The sequence below is a fragment of the Geotrypetes seraphini genome, chromosome 2 (assembly GCF_902459505.1).
Source record: "Geotrypetes seraphini chromosome 2, aGeoSer1.1, whole genome shotgun sequence".
NCBI classification, from domain to species: domain Eukaryota; kingdom Metazoa; phylum Chordata; class Amphibia; order Gymnophiona; family Dermophiidae; genus Geotrypetes; species Geotrypetes seraphini.
In genome coordinates this window covers 354,255,795-354,283,231 of record NC_047085.1, presented here as the reverse complement: position 1 = coordinate 354,283,231, position 27,437 = coordinate 354,255,795, and positions in this window count along the sequence as shown.

Sequence of the window (27,437 nt, the reverse complement as noted above, 5' to 3'; positions counted from 1 at the left end):
TGATATTTTGCAGATTTCCCTTCCTTGCTTTAGGACCAGTTCTTTTGCTCTTAAAAACTGTCTATATGCAAAACCTCTTTTTGAACATGTTACTATAAATGAATGCTGTAATTACTTACTGTAGGAGCCTGAAATTCTCAAAGCAACATCTGTTTACAGAATAGTCTCGAGACTACAACGGGAACTCACAGCAGCCATTCTGATGATGGCTCTGCACGGGGCAGGAGCATAGGAAGATCGCTCCTGCCCCGCTTCACTGCTAGCTCACCAGGTAAGGTTCTGGGGAGGCTTGGACGGCTTAAAAATAGCCAAAAAATGAAAATAGTTTTTTTGTAAAAAAAAAAAATCACAAATAACCGAATCCGCGGATACTGAAACCGCGGATTTGGAGGGAGAAATGTATATGGAAAATTCATATCTCCTTTCTTCAGTCCATAGATCAATGTTGACCTGTGAGAGTGAGAACTTGATATGTTAGGTAGAGAATGACATGGGGACACATTTTTCCCCGTCCCCACAGGAATTCAATTTCCCCGTCCCATCCCGTGAGTTTTGTCGCTGCCCCTGTCCCTGCCCCATTCCTGTAAGCTCTGCCTTAACCACACACTTGTGCAGATAAGGATGGAGCTTGCAGGAATGGGACAGGAAAATAACTTACAGAAACGGGATGGGAAAATGAGTTCCCACAGAGACAGGGAAAAATTTGTCCCCGTGTCATTCTCTAGTGTAAGGGTCTATTTTCACCTTTTTTTGGCAAGGGAAGGGGTTGTTTATAAACTTATTGTAAGGCAGTGGTCTCCAATGTGTAGCCCCTGAAGTCCTCCACTGAAGCCCTCAAACAGTTAGCTGAAATGCTCTTCAAATCCTGTAAATGTGTTAATTTCCACCTGCCCACTTGATATACTGCAGTAACAGCAAACAATTTCATAAATATGTCTTTGTCAATATTCAGCACTTCATTAATATCAGCTGTCTCTAACAACATTTTCAGATGATAGACTTTTGGCATAAGCAATGTGGTTTGATATTATCATTTATTTATTTATTCAATTTTCTATACCGTTCTCCCAGGAGAGTTCAGAACGGTTTATATGAATTTATTCAGGTACTCAAGCATTTTTCCCTATCTGTCCCGGTGGGCTCACAATCTATCTAGTGTACCTGGGGAAATGGGAGGATTAAGTGACTTGCTCAGGGTCACAAGGTGTAGTGTGGGTTTGAACCCACAACCCCAGGGTGCTGAGGCTGTAGCTTTAGCCACTGAACCATGCTCTCCCCTGACTTGCAAACATTCAAAGTCTTCCTCTACAGCAGAGGTGTCAAAGTCAGTCCTCGAGGGCTGCAATCCAGTCGGGCTTTCAGGATTTCCCCAATGAATATGCATCAGATCTATTTGCATGCACTGCTTTCAATGCATATTCATTGGGAAAATCCTGAAAACCCGACTGGATTGCGACCCTCGAGGACTGACTTTGACAACTGTGCTCTACAGGCTCATTTTCATCAAATATTGTTGATGGACAAAGTTTATGCCAAGCATTTTTTAATGCTGATTTAGTTACCTCTTTCTAGGCATTAGCAAGTACATAAATGGCATCCTTAAGACTGAACTCCTTGAGAAGGTCTTATGCCTCTGTTAATTGCATCGTGCATGTAATTTAGAAAACTGTCTCTTGTATTTGATCTTCATGGAACATAAAATTCCTTGGTCACAGGTCACAGGATGTGATAGTGGGTGGGAGGTAAATGGCAGAAACATTATTTTTCACATCAAGTTCTTGAGGTGGATGTGCAGCGCACTTGTCTAGAACTAGTAAAACTTCACAATTCTCTGCAAGTCTAACTAATCTAAAATGTGCTCTTGGTGCTGGCACAAAGTGGTTATGGAACCTGTCAATAAATATTTCTCTAGTTACCCATGTATTCTTGTTAGCATAATAGTCCACAGGTAGATGACATACACCATTCAAACATCAGGGATGTAGGCTTTTTCCAATTACTGCCAACTTTAATTTATGCGTGCCCACAGCATTGGTACATGCAAGAACAGTTACTTTGTCATTTATTTTCTTAAAAACCACAAAATAACAAGGAAAAACAACCTCAAGCTGCCCCAGGGGTAAAGGAGCCAATCCAGTAGATGGAGCTGTGGCAAGGAACTGAAAAGCTCTGGACTCCTGGTGAGGTACGTAAAACGCTGGGAGGCATAAATACTTGATGAGTAGAGCTGTTCGGGCACGACACCACCTACTGGACTGACTCCTTTATCCCTGAGGCTGAAACATGGACCGTGTTGGGTTAAAAGGACATTATATACATGCACTTTTATAGGACATTATATTCGTGTACTTATACATTTATTGAGTATTTATTTGTGATTACAATTAATAAAGTTTATTGTTCCCACAGCTGACATGTACAGTCCCATTTCCCACTTATTTATTTCCTCAAAACCAGATGGTGTTTGTTCATCAGCAGTTGTCAGCAGTGTTCCCGCTAAGGTGCGTTGGCCTGCGCTCGCGCACAAAATATTACATCGCAGCGCAAAGTTTCTCTTCACAGCGCATACACGCGTCGCAAAGGTAAGGGGAGGTAAGGTAAGGGGACGCATTGGGGGGATTGCACTTCCCCACAATTGCCATGCTTCGGTTCCTCTTCTTCCTTCCTTCCTCCCCCCCCCCCCCGCGGGACCCTGCGGCACCATCAACTCTTACTCCCTCTAATGTCGGCCCTGCAGCTCCAGACTTCCTCGCACCTTCTCCCCTCCCCCTTTGGATCGCTATTATTTTAAATGTTATAGCCGCGGAGCTGTATCCATCAGTGGAGATGTCTAACCTCGGCCTGCCCCGGAACTCTTACTGCAACAGTGACTTCCTGTTCCTGCCTAGACGGGCGGCTGCTGCAGTAAGAGTTCCGGGGAAGGCCGAGGTTAGACATCTCCACTGATGGATACAGCTCCGCGGCTATAACATTTAAAATAATAGCGATCCAAAGGGGGAGGGGAGAAGGTGCGAGGAAGTCTGGAGCTGCAGGGCCGACATTAGAGGGAGTAAGAGTTGATGGTGCCGCAGGGTCCCGCGGGGGGGGGGGGGGGGAGGAAGGAAGGAAGAAGAGGAACCGAAGCATGGCAATTGTGGGGAAGTGCAGAGCTGCAGGGAAGAGTGTTGCGGTACCCAGCTGGAGGGAGAAGGAAGATGAGGGAGGGAATTAAAGGAGATGCCAGGGCTTGGAGCATAGGAGGAAGGTATGCCAGTCTAAGGGAAAAGGAAGGGGGAGATGTGAGAGCATGGAGGGGGAGCGAAAGATGGAAGAAAAGGAAAGGAGAGAGATGCCAGAGAATCAGGGAAGGGGAGATACCAGACTATGAGGAGAGGTGTGGGAGAGGGAAGGCGAGGAGAGAGATGCCAGACCAATGGGGTGAAAGGAGAGATGGAAGGGGGAGGCATACAGTTTCTGGAAGGGGCATAGAAGGAGAGAAGATGCCATATAGGGGAAGAGAGACGGCAGACAGTGAATGGAAGGAAGAGAGTTACAAGAAGATGAGGAAAGGAGAAACCACAGAAGACAAAGGTAGAAAAAAATTTCTATTTATTTATTGCTTTAGGAGACATGTGTCACTGTTTCTGTGAAGCATTGTATGCAGAGTCCAGCTTCTTGCTGGTTCAATTTAACCTTTGTCTATGTATTTTTATTTTATCCCCCCTTTTACAAAACTGTGAAGCGTTTTTAGCACCAGCCTTGGTGGTAGCAGCTCTGATGCTCAGAATTTTATGAGCATCAGAGCTGTTACCTCCGTAGCTAAAATCCACACTACAGTTTTGTAAAAGAGGGAAGGGTTAGTTTGTGATTACATATTCCTTACTAGGCGAAGGTGTTTTCTGTGTTCTGTGTGTTCGAAAGACATGGTTTTCTGTTAGGATTGACGGTGTAGGATTGATCTGTGCTGGTCTGGCTTGTTTAGTTTTACAATGGGTGTATTGATGTACTGCTCACTGCAATATGTAAGATGCTGCCTTTTCCTAGGTACTCATGTGTGACGTGTGGTTTGTTACTAAAAATCATGTTTTTCTTACAGATGGGGGGGGGGGTGCCAAAAAATGATGGGCCCCGGATGTTACATATGCTAGGTACGCCACTGTATGTAAAGATACCAGAAAGCTGGCGTAGCAAAAACTTCTAAGTTTTGAGTATTTAACCCTCCCACAATCTCACGGGCACTCGTTTCAAGTTTATTGAGATTTTGATTTAAACGCAATATCAAATATTTTCAATGCGTATAACAAAAATAAATTTGGGGAAATAAATAAAACCATTTGAACCAGTGTTCCCGCTAAGCTGCGCTGGCGTGCGCTGGCGCACAAAATATTACATCGCAGCGCACACGTTTCTCGTCACAGCGCACGATCGGAAGAGGCGTACGGCAGATGGCAGGGCGGCGAGAGGAGAATCGGGCGAGTTGGCTCATAACTTGCTGGCGCCCGATATTTTTGGCTCACGGTGAAAAAAGTTTGCTCACAACACCCGCCCGCTTAGAGGGAACACTGGTTGTCAGTGTTTTTTCTAGGAACATAGCACCAGTAGAGAGCTGTTTCATCAGCACTGTAAATTTGTTCAGGACCAAGGTTTCCATCAGATATCCTCTTAGCAAATTCATCAAAGCAACATTTAGCTGCTTGTAATCAGCAGAAGCTTTTTCACCACAGGTTTTGAGATATTTAACACCATAGCACTTAAATTTCTGCAGCTAACCTTCTGAATATTCACACTCACCATCAATGTTCAGTTCTTGATAAGTGTTTTTTTCCTCCACTTGTTTCTTTACAATCAAACCAGTCAATGGCATGCATTCACACCTTCTTTGCCGAACCCACTCAATGGACAATCTAAATGTTAATTTTTTGCCCTATGCAATGTTTTTTCTTTTTTTAATTATTATTTATTTATCAGATTTTCTATAACATTATCAAGTATCTACTTGTACAGAAAAGTTGAGTTAAGTAAGTAAACAAATATACATTATGTTGATATGGAACAAGCATAATAAGGAAATTAAAACTTAACTTCAACTCAAGTCCTCAATACTGAGATCCAAGAATTAGATTCAACGAGTTATTATAAAAGACATAAATGAAAAATGAGGAAATAAGAAACATGGTCAACTGAAGGAAGTGGGCAAATTAAACAATGAGCATTCATACTGTCTCTGGTTTCAGGTGAGCGGCCATCAGAAAGTTGGCAACTAGGTAGGATTATAGAAGACATATTTTTGCATTTGATACTGTAGCACGCATTTACATGGGTGACGAAGAAAAAAAGTTGCCCCTAAAGAAGTAACACCCGGTTTTAAAGTCAAAAATTCACATCAGCGTTTTTGTGTGTCTCGTGCCAGATCTGGAAACATTTGTATCTTGTATCCAAGAAATTCTTTTAATTTATTTTTAAAGAAAAGTCTAAGCAACCAGTTTTTATCTGGTGCTAATGCTACTGTAAGGAGAAGTGTTGCCAGTACTGCCATTTCCCTATCTGAACGTTTCAATAACATTGTAATGTTGGATGGCTGTTGCTCATCTTGTAATTTTTCCCCTTGTTGTTGTTGTTCTTCTCTCCGTATAGGTAAATAGTAGACCTGGGTAAATGGTGGCAACAATTCTTCTGAAATTTCTAAGACCTCTATCAAATAACGTTTTAACATATGTCTAGGAGTTGTTGTTGCGATTCTGGGAAAGTTAATCAATCTGAGGTTGTTATTACGGGATAAATTTTCTAAAGTCTCCAATTTCCTTCTTAGATTTGTATTATCTCTCACCATTGTTTCTGTGATTTGTTTAGAAGTAACATTGGACTTTTTAAGGTCTTGCAGTTCAATTTTGAGATTTTTAATATCAACTTCTTGGGTATTTACTTTTTGCTCCAATTGAAACAATTGGGGCTTAATAGATTTAGCCAGGTCAGCCACGAGATCCCAAATAGCGTCCAGAGTTACCTCTTGAGGTTTCTTTAATATAAAGAAAGGTTTTTCAAGTTGGGTTTTGACATCCTCACCAGTCGGCCTCTTCTCCCGATAGCAACTCTCCTGTTCGCAGTTCACCCTCTGGACAGACACCTCAGGCTCCAAAGGACTCTCCTGCAGCTGTAGGGAGTCCAAATCCAAGCTCCCCTCTCTGATATCTGAGGCCTCTGGGGAAGGAAGCACACTGCCTTCCGATTGCTTCTCCACCCGTGGGGAGCTGGCAGTCTGAGGGAGAGGGAGAGGTGCTCTTGCGTCAGGACTCAATGTGATCTCTAGTCCTGGGGAGACCGCCTCTGCCTCACTACAGGGCGCCTCCAATGGGGTTGCCGATGCCACTGACACTTCCTGCATTCGGTGCAGGAGCTCAATGTTACCGAGTTGGGCCTGGCCAGGTTGTCGCAAGGCTCCAGCGGAACTATGGTCCCTCCTCTTCGGCATTATGAAGGTAATATTTTTTTGCAGGCAATATGAACCAGGATATTCGCTCAAGCGGCTGCACCGAACCGCTCAGCTGACCCTTCCATCCGCCATCTTGGACCACCCCACAATGTTTTTTCTAGTTTCATTAATTTCTGGTAATCATTCTCATTGTAAAACTTGAACAACCAGTGGCATGTGGTCAGGGCCATCAGGGGATTTGCCCCACCCCCCTAAAAGCCCTGAAGGCAATGCTCTGAACTTTATTGATTGAGCAGGCAACAGGCAGATGCTGCTCAGCCAATCAAATTCAGTTCAATACTGTCAGGGTCTTCGGGGGGTTCGGAAAATCCCCAACCCAAGAGCCCAACTTTTTTTTTTGTTTACTTTTTGTATGATGCAGTTTGACTGGTTGATCAGGCTACTTACTTAACAAATTAAACTGCATCAAGCAAAAAGTAAACAAAAAATAAAAAAGCAGGGCTATAGAACCAGGGATTCACTGAATCTCCTGAAAGCCATCACCACATGCCACTGTCAACAACTTATCTTTCTGAGTGGAATCTACATCTCTCTGTGCCATTTTCCAGTCCTCCGACCTGAATTGTGAAGATAACAGGAGAAACACATGCACCTATGTTGGTTTGAGCATGTGTTACATTGGGGAAATTGACTACTTCCGGTTCACATCAAATTTCTCGGTTTGTGGAATTTTCAATAAAGGATCTTGTACTAGATTAACCAACAGTGCCTCCTCCCTACCTTTTAAGCCAATGGCATTCATTCCCATTTGTGGAGGGCAACCGATGAGTAATGTTTTCAATATATATTGCATTGATTATTTGCTGTAACCTTCCCAGAACTCCATTCGAGAGAATTTGGCCAGATATAAGCCCACAAATAACATAACATAACATATCCTTAATGAATATGCTCAAGAAACAGCTGCATACAATGGAGGCAGTAGGCATGCAAATCTCTCCCATGTATATTCATTACTCAATATGGTGAGAATACTACCCAATAGTTTCACCTAAATTCATACCCTATTTAACCCCTTATTTTATGCAGCAGTGTTAGGCTTTTTCATTGCTGGTTGCGGCGGTATTAACTCCGATGCTCATAGAATTCCTTTGAGCATAGGAGCTAATACCACCATGGATGGCAATAAAAAAGCTAATGTGGTTTCGTGAAGGGGGGGGGGGGATAAATGAAGCTAAATTAATACCTGAACACTTCTATATCATTACTTAAATCATATAAACTCCAAAATAGCTATAAAAACCATATCATTTAAATAAATAATTACAAAATTATTATACATTTTAATGTCAATAACCCACTATACTCCTAAATCACATTCACTTTACATTCCCCAAACAAACAAATCTGCATTACAGATTCATTTAACCCTACTTGGAGGACTCAAAAGATCTAAAACTTCACAGATAATCAGCACTCAAATGGGCTGACTCAACAGAGGGCCCGATGCACAATGCTCCGATGCCATGGTAAAAATTACCATGGCAGGAGCAATGTATCGCTAACAAGATGCAGAAGACGATGAATTGAGGTAAACTGGAAACATCCAAAATAACAAAACACCCCACTTCCGAGTGTCCAGTATGGAGAGAGGTCCAAAGGGTCTCCAACATCCACTTAATTGCACACAAATTGTATATTTCAAATATTCCAGTGGATAATGATATTACATCTTAAACCCCCATTGGACCAATATAAATGTCAGCTTTTCCTTATTATAACCAGGATAGCCATGCAAATGATTACTCACAATTGGAAAAACTGTGATCGCCTTAATTTTACTTTTTGGTGGGCGGATGCATGCTTATGTTATAAGTATGAAAAGATGAATGCTGATATGCTAGGGCACAATAAGTTATTTAAATTAGTTTGGGGTCCATTGATGACTTTTGTGGCTTTATTATAGTTGTTTTTATTTATTTATTTTTTCATTAATTAGCTCATACACATCCAGAGAATGGTGGGAGAGAGGGTTTGTTTTTGTTTCCTAATGGAAGAATTGGATGGGAATGGGGTTTCATTTTTCTGCATTATTATTGCTTATTAAGTACTTATGATTATTATTATAAATATGTATATTGTTTTGCACTTTTGTTGGCTTTGGAAAATTAATAAAGATTATCAAATATTCCAGTGGGTAATGATACTTGTCCTTGACCCTTATTTTCACCTCCTCCTTGATGTCTTTCTCAATACATGGCAGGAACCATTTAGGAAGCCGCTTAACACCGATCAGCAGCGACAAAGCATGCTCCCGCTTGATACCGCTCAGTGGCTGAAGCCAGGCAAGGTAGATCCTGGCAGGGCAGGTGAATATTAAGCCACCCAACTTATATTCGAGTCAACCATTTTTCCTCCCTTTTGGGGGAAAAATGGGGTCTTGACTTATATTCAGATCGATTTATATTTGAGTACATATGGTAATCAACGTATACACATCCATTGCTTCCTTTAATTTAGAATAGGCTCTAAGAGGAAATGGCAAATATGGCCAGTCAGCTAAAGATATGCAATATCCACACAGATCAACTGGAAGAAAGGATGGTAGAAACAGAGACTTGGAGAACAATTTGCAAGAATGATCATTTGGCATCACTAAACTTGAGAGGGAAGTGGAAGAATTAAGTAACCGTAGTAGGAGGTGTAATATTTGACTTCTGGGTTTATATGAGGGGGTTGAGGGGAATAATTTAATCCTATTCCTAGAGGAAAACATACCAAAGATTCTTTCATTGAAGAAACATCAACCATTTGAAATAGAAAGAGCCCACCGTATTTCATCTAGGTCTGGGCCCCCTCAGAGCTCTAGGCCAATAATATTCAAACTTCTGAGATTTCAACATGCTTTTGAGATACTTAATAAAGTCAAGCAGGAAAAGAATATTAAGTGGCAGCAGTCAAGACTTCTCTTTTTTCCAGACTTTGTGAAAAATACGGCAGACAAAAGGAAAAAGTTTATGAGTTTGAGGGAGCAGCTGAAACAAATGGGAGCCAGATATGTGTTGTTTTACCCAGCGGTCATGAAAGTGACTCATCTAAACAAAACTATAAATTAAGAAGATCTGGCTGCATTGGAAGATTATATTAATTTACACTCTAGTCCCTTGTCTTAAATCTGAAACTGAAATTAATTTGCTATTATTATTTTATTAAAGGGTATTAAGTCATTATTATAAATACATAAAGATATTTTTCCAGTGGATTAACTTAATTTTTATTTAAAGAATATATTAGGAATTAAATGGAATAGGTTGGTTAGTAGGTGGGACTTATAACAACTGATAAGATATTGCATGAATTATAATTTATCTGCTTATATTTAGGGGTGAATTATTATTATTACTATGAAATTTATTTAAATCTACTATAATAAAACGCTAAGCGCGCATGCACACTCTTACCTGCGTGTTCCCTGATCTGTATGTCTGTGGGAGATAAAAGTATACATGCACACTTAGGGTTCTATTATAATGACCGGCGGCAGGTAACACACCGTGACTCCCACCTCCATGGCGCTGACCCTACCTGGCATACCTGAAACCCCCGTTGACCCTCCCAGCCGAACCTCTCACTGCTAGATGGCCGACAAACCTCCCAGCTCCAGCAGCATCCGAGGCACAGTAAACACGCTGCTTTGCGTCCTTCTACTGGCCTGATTTCCTCTGCCACGTCCCTATCAGAGAAAGTATCTGTTGGGTTAGGAGGTTAGGTTGAATGGCATTGGGAGAGGGCTTGGAGGCTATGAATCTAATGCTTGCATCCAAGTGGGGAAGGGTAGGAGAAGGGGGAAGGGTAGGGTATGGGAATGGGGGGGTCCTGGATGTGTATAGAATTATTATTATTATTATTATGTAAATAGCTGATTAATAAGAATATATATTTTGTTAAAAAAGGAAAATGAATTTTAAATTATTCTACTGAAATGTCAATGGGCACAACCACCCAATTAAGAGGAAGAAAACACTTAATTTTCTAAAACAACAAGATGCGGACATATATTATATACAGGAAACACACTTATCTGCTACAGAATCAAGGAAATTAGATGAGGGATGGGTAAGAAGGCTAGGGTGTCTATCTTGGTCCTTAGGAAATGTACGGCTGTATTCAATCAGATTTCTGCAGATCCCTTAGGCAGATGGGTTCATGTGAATATGAGTTTGGGGAATGATACGCTGGCGCTCTTTAACATCTATGCCCTAATTCAAATCAAGTTGCATTTTTCAAAACTCTTCAACAGTTGGTACTACTACTGGCCACTTCTAATGTAGTTGTGGCGGGGGACTTTAACACTGTTATGGAACCAATGCTGGACAAAAAACCCAATAACATTCTAAGGTCATTAGGATTAGATAACTTGGTTCAATCCTGTGGATTGAAAGATATATGGCGGATCCTTCATTTTGATACTCGGGAATTTTCTTTCTGCTCCCACATTCATAATTCATTTTCACAAATAGATTATGTTTTTTGTTTCAGATCAGGTAACAAAAGCCACCATAGATCCAATTATTTTATCTGACCATGGTGGAGTTTGGATTGAATTTAAGTTTGTTGAACAAGACAGTAGTAGACCTGTGTGGAGATTTAATAATACATTACTTGCAGACTCAAACTTTCTTGAAGAATTTCAATTAAAAATGAATGAATATTTCCAAATCAATGCTTCAGATGAAATCTCATTAGAAACATTGTGGAATGCTTTCAAAGCTACCATGAAGGGGCAAATCATATTATATTCGGCATATATTAGGAAATAGCTTAAAATGGAATTTTCTAATCTGGAACAAAATATTAAAGATTTGGAGTCAAAATTGGCCCTCTTAAAAGTAAAAAATAAATATAATGAGAGCTCTTCACAATTAGCAAAGAAAGATTGTTTTCTCAAAAGGCCCTGTATTATGGAAATTCAAATAAAGCGGGAAGATTATTAGCTAATGATCTTAAAGCTAAAAAAAGAAAAGTAAAGATTGTGGTGATTAAAGATGAGAAGGGAGAAACTCATTCTCAAATTGGAATTATTTTAAAATAATTTTTGAACTTTTATAAAGCTTTATATTCTTCTGAGCTTTATTTAAATAAAGAATTAGAGGGTTTAGAGTTTTTAAAGTTGATTGAGGGACTAAAAATTCCCGAGCATATAAAGGGAAGTCTAGAGGCGCCTATATCACTGAAAGAATTACAAGCAGTGTTGAAGTCCCTTAGATTTGGATCTGCTCCAGGTGCTGATGGTTTCACTGTAGAGTTATATAAATCATTCCAAATTACTCTATTACTTCATCTTTTACAATTATATCAGGCTCAACTAACTAAAGGTTGCATTTCAAGTACTATGGCAGAATCTTTAACAATTGTATTGCCAAAGCCAAATAAAGATCCCATGTTGATTTCAAATTACAGGCCCATTTCTTTGATTAATGTTGTTGGAAAACTAAATTATTGGCTTTACGCTTGGCCAAGGCTCTCCCTTATATCACTGGGGTTCGTTGCTCAAAGACAGTCTTCAAATAACACCAGACTAGCTTTTCATATATTAAATTTAACAAAAGCTATGGAAGATCCGGCCTTCTCTGTATCTTTGGATGCAGAGAAGGCCTTTGATCGTGTGGAGTGGACATTCATGTATCAAGCAATGGATTGGTTTGGTATTGGTTCTGGGTTTATACAAATGATTCAAACCTTGTATAGTTCCCCTTCTGCCAGATTATATATTGATAATACTTTTTCAGAATGTTTTAGTCTGGAGAGGGGAGTTAGACAAGGATTCCATTATCTCCTTTGCTGTTTGATATTGTTCTGGAACCCTTGCTATTGGCTATTCAACAGGCAAAGGAGATTCAAGGTTGGGAATATAAGGTATCTGCATATGCAGATGATATTTTGCTTCATTTGAGGAATCCTGAAACTACCATTCCACATTTACTAGATTTGATTGACAGATTCGGAAAATTTTCTGGATATAAAATAAATTGGAGGTTCTTCCGCTAAACATACACTGTCCAAAAGGATTATTTGACACATTCCCTTTTCTTTGGAAGGAAGAGGGTATAAAATATTTAGGCATTTGGATTCAGAAAACGTTGGAAGAGACGATGAAAGTAAATGAAAAATCCTTATTGCTAAAGGTCTCAGAAATGTGTGAGCAATGGAACCCATTATATCTGTCTTGGTGGGGGAGAGTCCAGAAAGTTACGATGATTTTGCCTGTGGTTTGTTGCCAGTTTATTTTCAGGGGTCCTTCTATAAGAAATTAAATAGTATTCTTACTAAATTTATTTGCTGGGTATCATCAGGCCTTTATACTGTGTCAGGGTATGTATTGGATCCTCCTCGAGCTCATGGAAAATCTCCCTGATTGGTTATATTTAGAGTGGCAATTGATGTCTCCATTACGACTGTTTCATGTGCTGAGTATCAGATTACCCAGATATGTTAAGGACAATAGTATTTTATTAGACACTTGGAAAACTTTGAAATTTATTAACAAATTAACAGATATTCCAGTAGAGAAACCCACTTATCAATCCTTATGGCTAAACTTCAAGATTCAATTTGGCAAGTCTGGGATTTTCTGGAAGCAATGGATGCAGGCAGGTATATGTACACTAGATGATGTTACATCAGATGGGAAAATGCTTGATTTTTCATGACTGCACCAAACATTTGGTATTGCTAAGTCTCAAAATTCTAAGTGGTTGCAGTTAAAGCAAGCCATTCAGAAAGGGTTCCCTGATTGGCAAAATCAAAAAATTATTACAGCTTGCAGGTCCTATGCTTCCAGACAGATTTGTTAGGACATCAGGCTGCCTGGTGGTATAAATTAATATCTGAATTCTTGAATAAGAAACCAAAATCTAGTCTTAAAGACATTTGGAGCATTGAGATAAAGCAGTATATTTCTGCGTCTCGATGGCCTCGTATTTGGACTTGGAGGATGAAATGTACAGCATCAGCATCTATGAGACAAACATGGTTTTTCCTGTTGCATAGATCTTTTTGGACCCCAGTTAGGTTACAAAAGTTAGACTGTTCTAAATCTAATAGATGCTGGCACTGTCATCTACCACAATTAGCTGACTCACCATACAATAAATAAATCTTTCCCCACTTTAAACTCCACACTCAATCAAATACTGTTGAATGGACTAATGCTTTATCAATGAACATTCAGAATCCACCTTTTCATAATAGAATTGGTGATATTATGTGGTACTCCTCATCATTCCATCTTTATATTAGAATTATTAATCTTTTTTTATAAAACTTTTGTTATAAATTAGAATAACATCTTTTTTTCTTTTATCATCGGTTCCCCTTCCTGACGCGTTTCGCATTTCTTTTTCAAGGTAGCAAGCGGCAGTAGTGAAATGGAAAAAGTTTACTCTTAACCTTTGTTCCCCCGACCTTGAAAAAGAAATGCGAAACGTGTCGGGAAGGGGAACCGATGATAAAAGAAAAAAAGATAAGTTATTCTAATTTATAACAAAAAGTTTTATAAAAAAAGATTAATAATTCTAATATAAAGATGGAATGATGAGGAGTACCACATAATATCACCAATTCTATTATGAAAAGGTGGATTCTGAATGTCCATTGATAAAGCATTAGTCCATTCAACAGTATTTGATTGAGTGTGGAGTTTAAAGTGGGCACTGTCATCTAGACATTGGGACACTGGATCATCTGTTGTTCTATTGTCCTTTGATACTCAACTTTTGGAGGTCAATATGGGGTAAGATTACAACATATTGGAATCATCAGTTTCACTGACGTGAGTTAGTCATATGTGGAACATTATTACATATTAAGTCCCCTATGGATCAATATAAATGCCGTCTTTTCCTAATCATGACCGGGATAGCCATGCAGATGGTAACCCGTAATTGAAAGAATTATGATTGCCTAAATTTTTCTTTTTGGTGGGCAAATCTGTGCTCCAGCTATAGGTATGAAAAAAATGAATGTCGATAGTTTGGGGCACAGTAATTTATTTAAATTGGTTTGGGGTCCGTTGACATCTTATATTACTTCACTATAGTAGGTCTTTGATTATGATTCAAATTTTGCTTATTTTCATACACAAAGGAAGGGTGTGGAGGCGGGGAGTTTATTTCTATTTCTGTTCTAAATTTGGGGTGGGTGGGAGGATATAATTAATCTGAATAGGGAAAGGTTATTGGGAACATTTATGTTTCTGTTTTATTGATAAATCATTGGGGGGATAAAATGGTTGGTTATGTATATTTGTAAGATGAATGTGCTTTTATTGACTTTATATGTTAAATATTTGTGTCTTGTACTATTGATGTTTGGAAAATTAATAAAGAATTTATTAAAAAAAAAAAAAAAAAGAACAGGCTCTAAGTCAGCACATCCTTTTCTAAGATATGAGCGGAACTTGAGATTCCCTGACCTGACATTTGAAGTTTCATTTGTATGCCCTTTCTAAAAAGCCACTCTCTCTTACTATGCTACTGTAACAATTATAGATTAGCGAATACCATGTGAATGCTAAAATTGGGATAATTGCTTTCTCACTAAGAAATGTGCACAGTGCTCTAAATTCATGAAAAATACTTTTTCCAACTCTAAAAGACATTTATTTTGCAAGACAAAGAAAATGCTGAGTTCTTAGGAAACAGGGAAATAATACCTTCTGTCTAAATTGTCTTTTAAGTGCAAATGAACCATTCTTGCTTTTTAGTGAAATTCCTGCAGGGGCATCTACAGTTAAAGTCTCACCAGGATAATACTCCCAGAGTCAATTAAAGGTTGCTGACAGAAAGAGATAGAGAAAAAAGACTTTTTAAAGCACTTTGATTCCAAAATCAGAGCAATCTTGTGCTACCAAATGTCTTGTCAGAGGGCTGTTGCCAAGACTGCAGGGCTAGAAGCCTTATTCTTTGCTGTCATAAAGTCCTTCAGTAATAAGCTGCTGAAAGCAGCTAGAAGGCTTGCCTAGCACATCACTGATAATAGGTGATTATAGGGTTCTTTTACAGTGACATTCATAATGGGGAAAAAGAAGGAAAAAAAAGCATTGCAAGTCAACTTTGCACAGAAAAAAAAACTTTGGATAAATCAATCTTTGTATGAGGGGCATAGCCACGGGGCAATCCTAGGTGGAACTGGCCTGTCCAGTTTGGGCTCAGGCCTGCACACCAAGCCACAGAGGACTTTGGATAATCTCTTCACAGGCCACCAGTGGCAGTTTCTACATATTTATGCTTATGCTTATTAAAATTTGAAATCCCGTAGAAGCTTACAACAGTTCTCTGCGGCTAACAATTAAATATATATTCAATAAAAGAAATAAAGGAACTCCATAATATAAAGGAAAAATCTATGCAATCATACAAGAAAAAAAAGGGGGGGCATGCCTTCCTAAAAAAAAAAAAAAAAAATGCTCCATAAGAAATGCATTAATATCTTCTTAATAAATATACTCATTTTGAGGAATGTTGACCCAAAGGCAGAATGAAAAAAAGTATGCCTTTAATAATGTCTTGAGAGCTTTAAAGGTCAGTTCAAGACGAATATTATTAGGAAGTTGGTTCCAAGAACTCAGTGCCAGATTCCCAATTTGTTCTTTTGGCAGAACTAATCTATTGTCTTGTAAAGACCTAAGCACTCGTGATGGTACATATGGAATAATTGAGTTTAGATAACTGGGTTCAAAGGCAAGCTTTGTGTGTTAACATTAAAATTTTAAATCAAATACAATAAAAAATCAGTAACCAGTGATATAGCAAGAAGAATGGTGTGAGGTGATCAAATTTACTTTTATGTCCTGTATACTTTGGAGGAAAGGCGGGAGAGGGGAGATATGATAGAGACGTTTCAATACCTACGTAATGTAAATGCGCATGAGTCAAGTCTCTTTAATTTGAAAGGAAACTCTGCAATGAATGAAGTTAAGAGGATGAAGTTAAGAGGTGATAGGCTCAGGAGTAATCTAAGGAAATACTTTTTTACAGAAAGGGTGGTAGATGCATAGAATAGTCTCCCACAAGAGGTGGTGGAGACAGAGATTGTGGAATAGGTATGTGGGATCTCTCGGAGAGAGAAAGACATAATGGTTACTGCGGATGGGCAGACTAGATTGGCCATTTGGCCTTTATCTGTCATCATGTTTCTATGCTTCTATGTCCTAACAACTTAATAGCAGTATTTTGTAATGTTTGAAGACAACGAAGATCAGCAGAAGAGATACCGGCATAGATAACATTGCAGTAATCAGTCTTTGAAGTAAAGAATGCATGAATCAAAGTATGAAAGTTCTTATTATCAAAAAGATGTCTTACTGCTCTTAAAGACTTCAAAGAGAAAAAAAAACAGTTCTTGATTAATTAATTAATTTATTTATTTGAGTATTTATACACCACTTATAGCCTAAGTGGTTTACAGTCAGGTACTCAAGCATTTCTCCCTATCTGTCCCAGTGGGCTCACAATCTGAGAGAAAAAACTTTAGTTTGGAAAAGCATCCGCAAAGATGAGGGGAAGGGAGGGAGATGGCCCGATGAGGGCAAAAGGTTGAGTGGCGCTTTAGTTTATTGTGTGCAGAAAGAGGGGGGGACAGATGCTGGATGGGGGGTGTCATGGTGAGAGAGGGGAGCAGACGCTGGAAAGCAATGGAAAGGCGAGAGAGGGCAGCAGATGCTGAATGGAAGTGCTGAGGAGAGAGAGAAAAAAAGCACATGCTGTATTAGGGAAGAGGATAGAGTTGGAAGGGGTGAGGGAAAGAGGTGGCAAACTGTAGGTAGACACAATGAAAAGAGAGAAATGAAGAACTGGATAGTAAGAAAGAATTTAATCTAGACATAAGCAGAAAATAAATTGAGAAGGAAAACCAGGGAAGAGAAGGAATAGGAAGGGAGAGGAAAGAGAGATGCCAGAGCATGGGGGGAAGGGGAGGAAACAGATATCAGATCTGGGGGGAGAAAAGGAGGAGAGAGAGATGCTAAAATCCACTGGGGGGGAGGGACAGATGGAAGGGAAGAAGACAGATGCCACACCATGGGGGCACTGGAGGGAAGAAGATGGATGCTAGACCAATGGGGAGGAAGAAGAGATGGAAGTGAGAGGCAGACAGTTTCTAGAAGAGGCATAGAAAGAGAGCAGATGAAATATGGAAGAGGCAGAGAGAGGGCAGACAGTGGATGGAAGGAAGAGAATGATGAGAAGAAGAGGAAAGCAGAAACCAGACAACAAAGATAGAAAAAAAATAATGTTTTTTAAATTATTATTATTATTTTTTTGCTTTAGGATAAAGTAGTATTGTAGCTGTGTTGATAAACGCTTATAAACAGAAAATGGAAATAAGGTGATCCTTTTTATTGGACTAACTTTAATACATTTTTGACTAATTCAGAGACCAAAACCCCTTTCCTCAGGTCAGGACAGGGTTACTGTAACAGCAGTATACTTTACTGACCTGAAGAAAGAGGTTTTGTCCTCTGAAAGCTAATTAAGAAATGTATTAGTCCAATAAAATGGTGGGCACTAAATTTTCTTCCCGCCATGTCTCCTTCCCAAATGCAAAATATAAATACCTAAGTTAGTGAGCTTCCCAAAGCCCTGCCTGCTGAAGATCTCTTCCTCTAGTTCGGCAGCCAGAACTCTTTAAGTGCTGCAACTGGTGGCAGCTAAGAGACACTGCTGCTAGCTACAGAGCTTGGAGATTACCGGCTGCCAGACTGGAGGAGGTGATCTTCAATTGGCAGGGTTTTGGAATCCACACCAGCCACAGCAAGGGAAATGGCTAATTTGTTGTGGACCCGGGCCTGGGTTCCCTGTGTGTTCAGTACAGAAAGAAATGCATATCTGTTCTTATTTCTCCAGTGTTGTAATAATAATAATAATAACTTTATTTTTCTATACCGCCATAGTCAGCCGACTTCTAGGCGGTTCACATCGAAAGAAGGCTGGACATTCAGCGAATTACAAATACATGAGGGGAATGTTACAGAAGAAAAGGGTTGTAGGGGAGGGAATTTAAGAGGGGTTGAAAGGGGGAGGGAAAGTGAGAGGGGTAGGAATTGCCTGAAGATTGCTTAGTGTTTGAAGGGGGAAAACGTAGAGAGCGCAGAATAGTCTGTTTAGATGATGAATTTATCAGAGTGGTTTTGATAGATTTTCAGAATGTGTTGGAGGTCTGACTCGTTTTATTTATGTAGTTTCCCAGCCAGGATTGTTGTGATGATCCACAATGGGACAAATAATATCAGCAGGAGAGACTACTGTAGAAATGCACTGATCGAACAGTTCAAGATTCTGGGAAGGAAGTTGAAGATGAGGACTCAGAAGAAAGCATTTTCAGAGATCCTACCAGTACCGAGGGCAGATGTGAAGAGGCAGACTGCAGTCAATAAATGCATGGATGAGGATATGGTGTGAGGAAGAGGGGCTCTACTTTGTGAGGAACTGGACAACATTTTGGGGCAAGAGCAAGCTCAGTTTAATGTTTCAGAAAAGAACTAAAAACTATACTTTTCAAGAAATTCCTGAAACAGCCCTAACCTCACATACTCTCAACAACGCTAAAATCGACAAAGGATCTACCCTTTACCTTCTTAACAAGGACAATTATGCTCCCACTGAAACCCCAGTTTACAAATCTTCTGTTAAGCCTCCTTGTTCTTAACTACCAAAGAAATATCAAAAGATCTACTCTTTACCACTCTAGCAAATCTATTGTTCTCCCATTGTAACCCTGTTTATAAATCTTTTGTAAGCCGCCTTGAACCGCAAGGTAATGGCGGAATAGAAATCCCTAATGTAATGTAATGTCTTCGAGTTCCCAGTTCAATTTCTATTTGTGATCCCTTGTTCTGTGTTTGGTAAAGGTCTGTATGTGTTTTGTGTGTAAAGAAGTCATTTAAAGTTGTTTTATGTGTGATAGTAATGGGAGGTGGGGATATTGGTAGGGGCTGCAGAGAAGAGAGGGGAATCAGAGGTCCTCCTCCTTAATTTCTGCCCTGGGCCCCAGCCTGTTTAAAAACATCTCTGTCTGGAGCATTACCAGTTTTTTCTCCCCTTCTTTAGTTATTGAGTATCCTTTTCTGCAGCCATTTTGGGAGTCAGTATCCTCCGGATGCAGTAAGCAAAGCAAAGCTTCTGTTGGGAATTGTATAGCAATCTCATCTTGAGATGTAACCATGAGAGTGAAAATTGTCCAAGAGTATAAAGACATCATTTTTGTTTGTGGTAGATGAGTAATATTAAGTATTTGACCATGTGTGTGTGGTTTTGTTTTTTGTAATTTTTTTTTTTTTTTGGGGGGGGGGCATTTTCAAAAGAATATCCAAGTCAGAATTGGAATATCCTGTTCATAACATCCCCCCCCAAAAAAATAGTCCATCGCACAGCCTTTTTCAAATAGGAAGAATGTCAGGGTTTCCTGTTCAAAAATATGTGAGAACATGCATAATGAGCAACCATTTCCCAAAATTAAACATCCAAATTATGAATACAAAAAAACCCCCCAAAACCCAGAGATAAGGATGTCTGCCTGTCATCATTTGTACAAAAATGGCCACACAGATGTCCCTGCAAGGCAGAGGGGCAGCCTAGTGATTAGTGCACCCAGGTTCAAATTCTGCTGCAATTCTTGTTATTTTAAATGAGTCCTCCAGAGACAGGGAAATGCCTACCATGTGCACCATTTCAATACCCCAAAGGCTTGCAGGTGTCTTTAATATTAAGGTATAATAGGTATTTCTGGAGGGATCAAAATTAAAGGTTAAAAAAGAGGTAATGGGGATTTGAATCTGGGTTCCCTGGTTTATAGTCCTCTTCATTGACCAGAGAATGACACGGTGACAAAATTCAACACTGTTCCCATCCCCACGGATAACCATGGGAAACAATCCTTTGTCATTCTTTAGTGTCTATCTCAACCTCAGTCCTTCTACACCAGCATTCTTTAATGCAAGGCTTGAGGGTCAGTGGCTGTGCCCATTCAAACTCTGATTCTTATGTGAGCCAAGTATAGGACAATGAAGACATTGTGACATCACTGATGAGGTTGGCTCTTAGGCATTGGTGGAATGAGGCATGATGACATCACAATATCTGCTCTGGATACCGAGACTGTCATTCTTGAGTGTCTATCTCAACCTCAGACCTTCTACACCAGCATTCTTCAATGCAAAGCTTGAGGCTCAGTGGTTGTGCCCATTCATACTCTGATTCTTCTCTCTCTCTTTAAAGAATGACATGGAGATGATTTCCTGTGGCTACGGGAACAGTGACAAATTTTGTCACCGTGTCACTCTCTATGGGCCTTCAGACCTGCTTGCTGCTGTGTTCAGAATGCCCATAACTGATATTGCCACGGTCCTGCCCCTTCTCTGACATCAGGCCAGGAGGAACAGCAGGCCTTCCAGAGGGGGGGGTGTAGTCCTTCGGTGGGAGGGGGGAAGCAGCCTTCCGGGGGAGGGGGGTACAGGCCTTCAGAGGAGATAGGCAGGCAGATCTTCTAAGGGAGGAGGGGGACAGGCAGGCAGGCCTTCGGGGGGATGCAGGCCTTCAAAGGGGGGGGGGTGCAGGCAGATAGGCAGGCCTTCGAGGGGATGCAGGCCTTCTAAGGGGGGGACAGACAGGCAGGCAGGCCTTTGGGGGGATGCAGGCCTTCAAAGGGGGGACAAGACTTCAGGGGGACAGGCCTTCGGGGAGATGCAGGCCTTCAAAGGGGGGGGGACAAGCCTTCAGGGGGGACAGGCAGGCAGGCAGGTCTTCGGGGGGGATGGCCTTCACGGGGAGGTGCAGGCCATCAAGGAGGGGACAAACCAGGGGAGTGGGGCCCTGGTGTAGAAGTACAAGGAGAGAGGGAAGGGGGGGGTTCAAAGAGACGTGCATATGCCGGACTTTGGGGGGAAGAAATAATGGGTCTGAAAATAGAGGAGATGATGGACAATGGGATTTAGGGAGGGAAAGAACAGAAAGGGAGAGAAGTTGGACACAAGGGATGGTGTGGAGGGGGGATAGAGATACTGGATAGGAGGGTAGTTGGGAAAAGAAAGGGAGAGATGGTGGACCCTGGGGTGGTGGCAGTGGCGTACCTAGGGTATGTGGCACCCGGGGCCCATCATTTTTTGACACCCCCCCCCCATCTAAAAAAATAGTTTTTGTAATGACCATGAAACGGAATAAATGGTCAGAATAGAAACAGGCAGTGAAAATTGTCTTATATTCCAAACATAACATAACATAACATAACATAAATTATGTCTGAATTGTCATGACATCAGAAGTACATATGGAGTAGTTGCAGGTGATGCTTGGGACAGTTCTGATTGTGTTAGTTCGGTTTTATGTGTTTTTTTGAATAGAAGGGTTTTTATTTCTTTTTGAAGGTTTTGCAGTATGTGGTCGATGTCAATTGGTTGTAGGGTTGGGGGTCGAGTGTTGCAGCTCGAATGGCTAGGAGGTTGTCGAACAGTTTTTTTCCTTTTGACGTTTTTGGTTGGAGGGTGTGTGAATGGTGCGTGAGTTCTCCTATGTCTGTTTGAAGTGGATTGAATTATTTAGCTGAAGAAATTAGTTACCCCCTCATCCCATACACATTAATTCTCTTCCATTTTTGTTCCAATTATAAAAAACACTAATAAGTTCCCAGAAAAAAAATACATTAAAATAAGAAGTGAAAACAAAGGCCCCTACAGATGAGAACATAACATAAGAATAGCCTAACTGGGTCAGACCAATGGTCCATCATGCCCAGTAGCCCATTCTCGTGGTAGCCAATCCAGGATACTAATACCTGGTCAAAACCCAAAGAGTAGCAACATTCCATGCTACCGATCCAGGGCAAGCAGACACTTCCCCCATGTCTTAATAACAGATTATGGACTTTTCCTCCAGGAATTTGTCCAAATCATTCTTAAAACCAGCTACACTATCTGCTTTTACCATAACTTCTGGCCACTTCATTTTTAAGTTTAGATCTTTCCTTTCAAACAGAGACCTTGCTAGATGTCAAATACAGCACAAGGTAACTTCACATGGACTTAGCTGTGCAGGAAATGTGAATCTCCTCATACACCCACCATATAGTGCAAAAATGTGCAAAGGTCTGTTTTTTTCTTTCGATCACTACATAGCCTAATGCCACACAAGCAGCGCTGTTACAAACATATTCTGTAGGTCAATGCTAAGGATAACAAAGTTTCCTTCCTTGGACCAGAAGGAGATACTGATAAACCACTGGAAGAGATCCCAACACAACACCCAATGACCCACTCAGTGTGTGAACCAGTTGAGTGGAGTGGACTAACTGGGGGGTGGAAATGGGCCCGGAGTTTGCTCAGCAGAATTTCCCAGACCACCTCTTTCTCTCAACACATTGACACGCTGCCACCACCACCACTAGGAACACCTCACTGGGTAGGCCAGCTATGCTATAAACTTTATAAAACACATTATTATATTTTCTTATAAAGCATATATTTTAACTGAACTCTCTGACATCCTCAGCCTTTCCATTCACAAAAATAGAAGGAAGAAAAGTTCCCATTTCCTGCTGTTTCATGTCCCCGGCCTATACAATATTTTTTTTCTGCAGACCCTTCAAAAGTCTGACCAAATCCTCGTTTCACTTGCATTATAAAGTACTGAGGATGCCATCTCTCCCCAATCCCAGGTCCTAAAGTCTAAGACAGTAGCGCAAACTAATGCTGCCAGATTCAGGAAAAAAAATTTCAATTCGATTCAGCCTATTGAATTGGTTTTTCAATTCGATTTTCCTGCCCAGTTGGGTGATTTTTTTCAAAACTCCTGGTGGGTTTTATAGCTTTTTCACCCCCTTTGGCTTCTCCTAACCACACTGGCGCTGTGGTGTAAATAAAATAAAGAAACAAAAAGGACTTTTCCTCTCTCTGTTAAATCCTAGCTCACGTTTGCAGTCCAACACCAGCTCTGTCAGGATATACATTTCAAATCTGACATATTATAATCACAAAACAGAAAATAAAATTAATTTTTCTACCTTTTGTTGTCTGGTTATATTTCAAATCTTGTTGGTCCAAGGCTCTGGTTTTCTTCTGATAACTTGCTTGCCAGGATCTCCTTCTTTCTTCTTTCTGCGTGCTAACCATCCATCTGCCAACTCTGTCCTCCCTTTCCATTTCCCTTCCCTCCCCAGGAAGTCTGGTATCTTTCCTTTTTTTCATCTCCCTCCACAGATCCACCTTTCTTAATTACCCTTTCATCCGGCATCTCTCCCTCCTTCCCCACCACCCCAGAGTCCACCATCTCTCCCTTTCTTTTCCCAATTACTCTCCTATCCAGTATCTCTATCCCTCCTCCACACCATCCCTTGTGTCCAATTTCTCTCTCTTTCAGTTCCTTCCCTCCCTAAATCCCATGGTCCATCATTTCTCTCCCTCTCCTCTATTTTCAGACCCATTATTTCTTCATCCCCCCCCCAAAGTTTGGCATATGCACGTCTCTTTGAACACCCCCTTCCCTCTGTGTACATCTAAACCAGGGTCCCCCCCAAAGGCCTGTCCCCCCTTAAAGGTCTGCCTGTCCCCCTTGAAGGCCTGCACCCCCCCTTGAAGGCATGTCCCACCCCCTTGTAGGCCTGTCCCCCCCCCTTGAAGGCCTGTCCCTCCCCCTTGTAGGCCTGTCCCCCCACCTTGAAGACCTGCCTGCCTGTCCCCCCCTTGAAGGCCTGTCCCCCCCCTGAAGGTCTGCACCCCCCCGAAGGCCTGCACACCCCTGAAGGCCTGTCCCCCCCTTGAAGGCCTGTCCCACCCCCTTGTAGGCCTGTCCCCCCCCTTGTAGGCCTGTTCCCCCCTTGAAGGCCTGCCTGCCTGTCCCCCCCTTGAAGGCATGTCCCCCCTTGAAGGCCTGTCCCCCCCTTGAAGGCCTGCACCCCCCCCGAAGTCCTGAACCCCCCCTGAAGGCCTGCACCCCCCCTGAAGGCCTGTCCCACCCCCTTGTAGGCCTGCCCACCTCCTTGTAGGCTTGTCCCCCCCTTGAAGGCCTGTCCCCCCCTGAAGTCCTGCACCCCCCCTGAAGGCCTGCACCCCTCCTGAAGGCCTGTCCCACCCCCTTGTAGGCCTGCCCACCCCCTTGAAGGCCTGTCCCTCCCCCTTGTAGGCCTGTCCCCCCACCTTGAAGACCTGCCTGCCTGTCCCCCCTTGAAGGCCTGTCCCCCCCCTTGAAGGTCTGCACCCCCCCGAAGGCCTGCACCCCCCTGAAGGCCTGTCCCCCCCTTGAAGGCCTGTCCCACCCCCTTGTAGGCCTGTCCCCCCCTTGTAGGCCTGTTCCCCCCTTGAAGGCCTGCCTGCCTGTCCCCCCTTGAAGGCCTGTCCCCCCCTTGAAGGTCTGCACCCCCCCCGAAGGCCTGCACCCCCCTGAAGGCCTGTCCCCCCCTTGAAGGCCTGTCCCACCCCCTTGTAGGCCTGTCCCCCCCTTGTAGGCCTGTCCCCCCCTTGAAGGCCTGCCTGCCTGTCCCCCCCTTGAAGGCCTGTCCCCCCTTGAAGGCCTGTCCCCCCCTTGAAGGCCTGCACCCCCCCAAAGTCCTGCACCCCCCCTGAAGGCCTGCACCCCCCTGAAGGCCTGTCCCACCCCCTTGTAGGCCTGCCCTCCCCCTTGTAGGCCTGTTCCCCCTTGTAGACCTGTCCCCCCTTGAAGGCCTGCCTGCCCCCCCCTTGAAGGCCTGTCCCTCCCCCTTGAAGGTCTGCACCCCCCCCCGAAGGCCTGTCCCCCCCCCTTGAAGGCCTACCTACCTGTCACCCCCCTCCCCCTTGAATGCCTGCCTGCCTGCCCACCCGCCCCACCCCGAAGGACCGCTCGCCCCCCTGGCCTCCCCGCACCACCTATGAAGCAGCACTACCTATGCTCCCGGCCTTGCCGTTCAGTCCCCACCACCACCACCACCACCACCACCACCCCCGAAGGACCGCTCGCCCCACTGACCTTCCTGCACCACCTATGAAGCAGCCGCAGCAGGATCGCGACGTCAGCTATCCCTGCGCTGCTTCCTGCGCCGCGTTCCCGCCCCTCCTCTGACGTCAGAGGAGGGGCGGGACCGCGGCGCAGGAAGCAGCGCCCAAGCAGCTTAGGGATAGCTGACCTCGCGATCCTGCTGCTTGCTGCTTCACAGGTGGTGCAGGAAGGTCAGTGGGGCAAGCGGTCCTTCGGGGGTGTGTGGGGACTGAACGGCAAGGCCGTGAGCACCCCTTCAGGGCTGGCACCCGGGGCGGACCGCCCCTCCCGCCCCCCCTTGGTACGCCACTGGGTGGTGGGGAAGGAGGGAGAGATGCTGGATGAAAGGGTAGTTAAGAAAAGGTGGATCTGTGGATGGAGACGAAAAAAAAGAAAGATGCCAAACCTCTGGGGGAGGGAAGGGAAATGGAAGGGGAGGACAGAGATGGCAGATGGATGGTTAGAATGGAGAAAGAAGAAAGAAGGAGACCCTGGCAAGCAAGTTATCAAAAGACAACCAGAGCCTGGGACCAACAAGATTTGAATGACCAGATAACAAAAGGTAGAAAAGCTAATTTTATTTTCCCTTTTGTGATTACAATATGTCAGATTTGAAACGTGTATCCTGCCAGAGCTGGTGTTAGACCGCAAATGTGAGCTAGGATTTAAGAGAGAGAGGAATAGTCTTTTTTGTTTGTTTATTTTGTTTACACCACAGCACCAGTGTGGTTAGGAGAAGGCAAAGGGGGTGAAGAGGCTATAAAATAAACCCACCAGGATGTTTGAAAAAAACACCCAATTGGGCAGGAAAATCGAATCAAATCGAAAAACCAATTCAGTAGGCTGAATTGAATCGAATCAAAATTTTTTTTCCTGAATCGGGTAGCACTAAGGTATACCATACACCGTGAATAAGTAAACATAGAGCAGGTAACAATAGCACAAAAGGGAGAGGAAAAATTATCAACGGAAATCCAAAAGATAACAAAGAGCAAAAAATGAAGGTGAACCAAGAAAGAATTTACTGTATATTATTACATATCAAATAATATAATAGCAAATATACCTAAAACACATGACACTTGTAAAGTTTTAACATTATAAAAGCCCGTTTTACATGGTAGATTGAAATCTGAATTCAGGCACCCAGATTGTAACATGCTCAATTTTCGTGGCATTTTACAACCAGCTCTGCTGAGCATGAAGTCTTTTGAAAAAATACATATATGGAAGTGCAGGAGTACATGTATATTCATCAGCATGTACAATAGGAGCAGTCATTGTACACAAAGGGCAGCATCATTTTCCACATGGGCCAGTGTAACCAAAAACAGATGCCATTCCTTAATGACAGTCACTGGCATATTCCACCAAAGACCTACCTGATCATTTATTCTGATGAGAAACTGGTGAAGGCCTCGGGGATTAGTCCTAGGGGCTGCCTCTTTTCAGCAGCATTGCGAGCAATATATAGTGTCTGGCAGATAGGATTAGAACCATATCCAGTATTACTGTGCCACTAATACCTGTTTCGCCCAGCCTAGCATGATATTATGATCCTCAGCATTGAAGAAATCTAGCAATGCTGTTAGTTGCCATAGCATCTGAGGTAAAGAAAGCATTCAGCTACAGTAATCAGATTTTTTTTAAATTGCAGTTTAATATTTTGGGTACCTTCGATACAGTTGATTATGGTCTGCTGCTAGCTAAGTTTAGAGATTTGGGTTTAACAGGAGTCATTTTCGGTTCCAGAAATTTTTCCATAATAGGATGTATTATGTAAAAAAAAAAAAAAAAATGGAGACATTTCTTTTGTTTGGTAGCCACCCTTTGGAGTTTCCCAGGGCTCACCTCTTTCACCAGTCTGTTTTTATATTTATGTGACTTCCTTAGGTTTGATTCAACTAGAAAGCGAAGAACATTTATATTCATATGCAGATGACATCTTTGTATTAGACCCAGTCCTTTTTGCTTTAAATTCGATAAAGATCACAAATTGCATTAACAAGATAAAGAACTCTGCGCTTCCA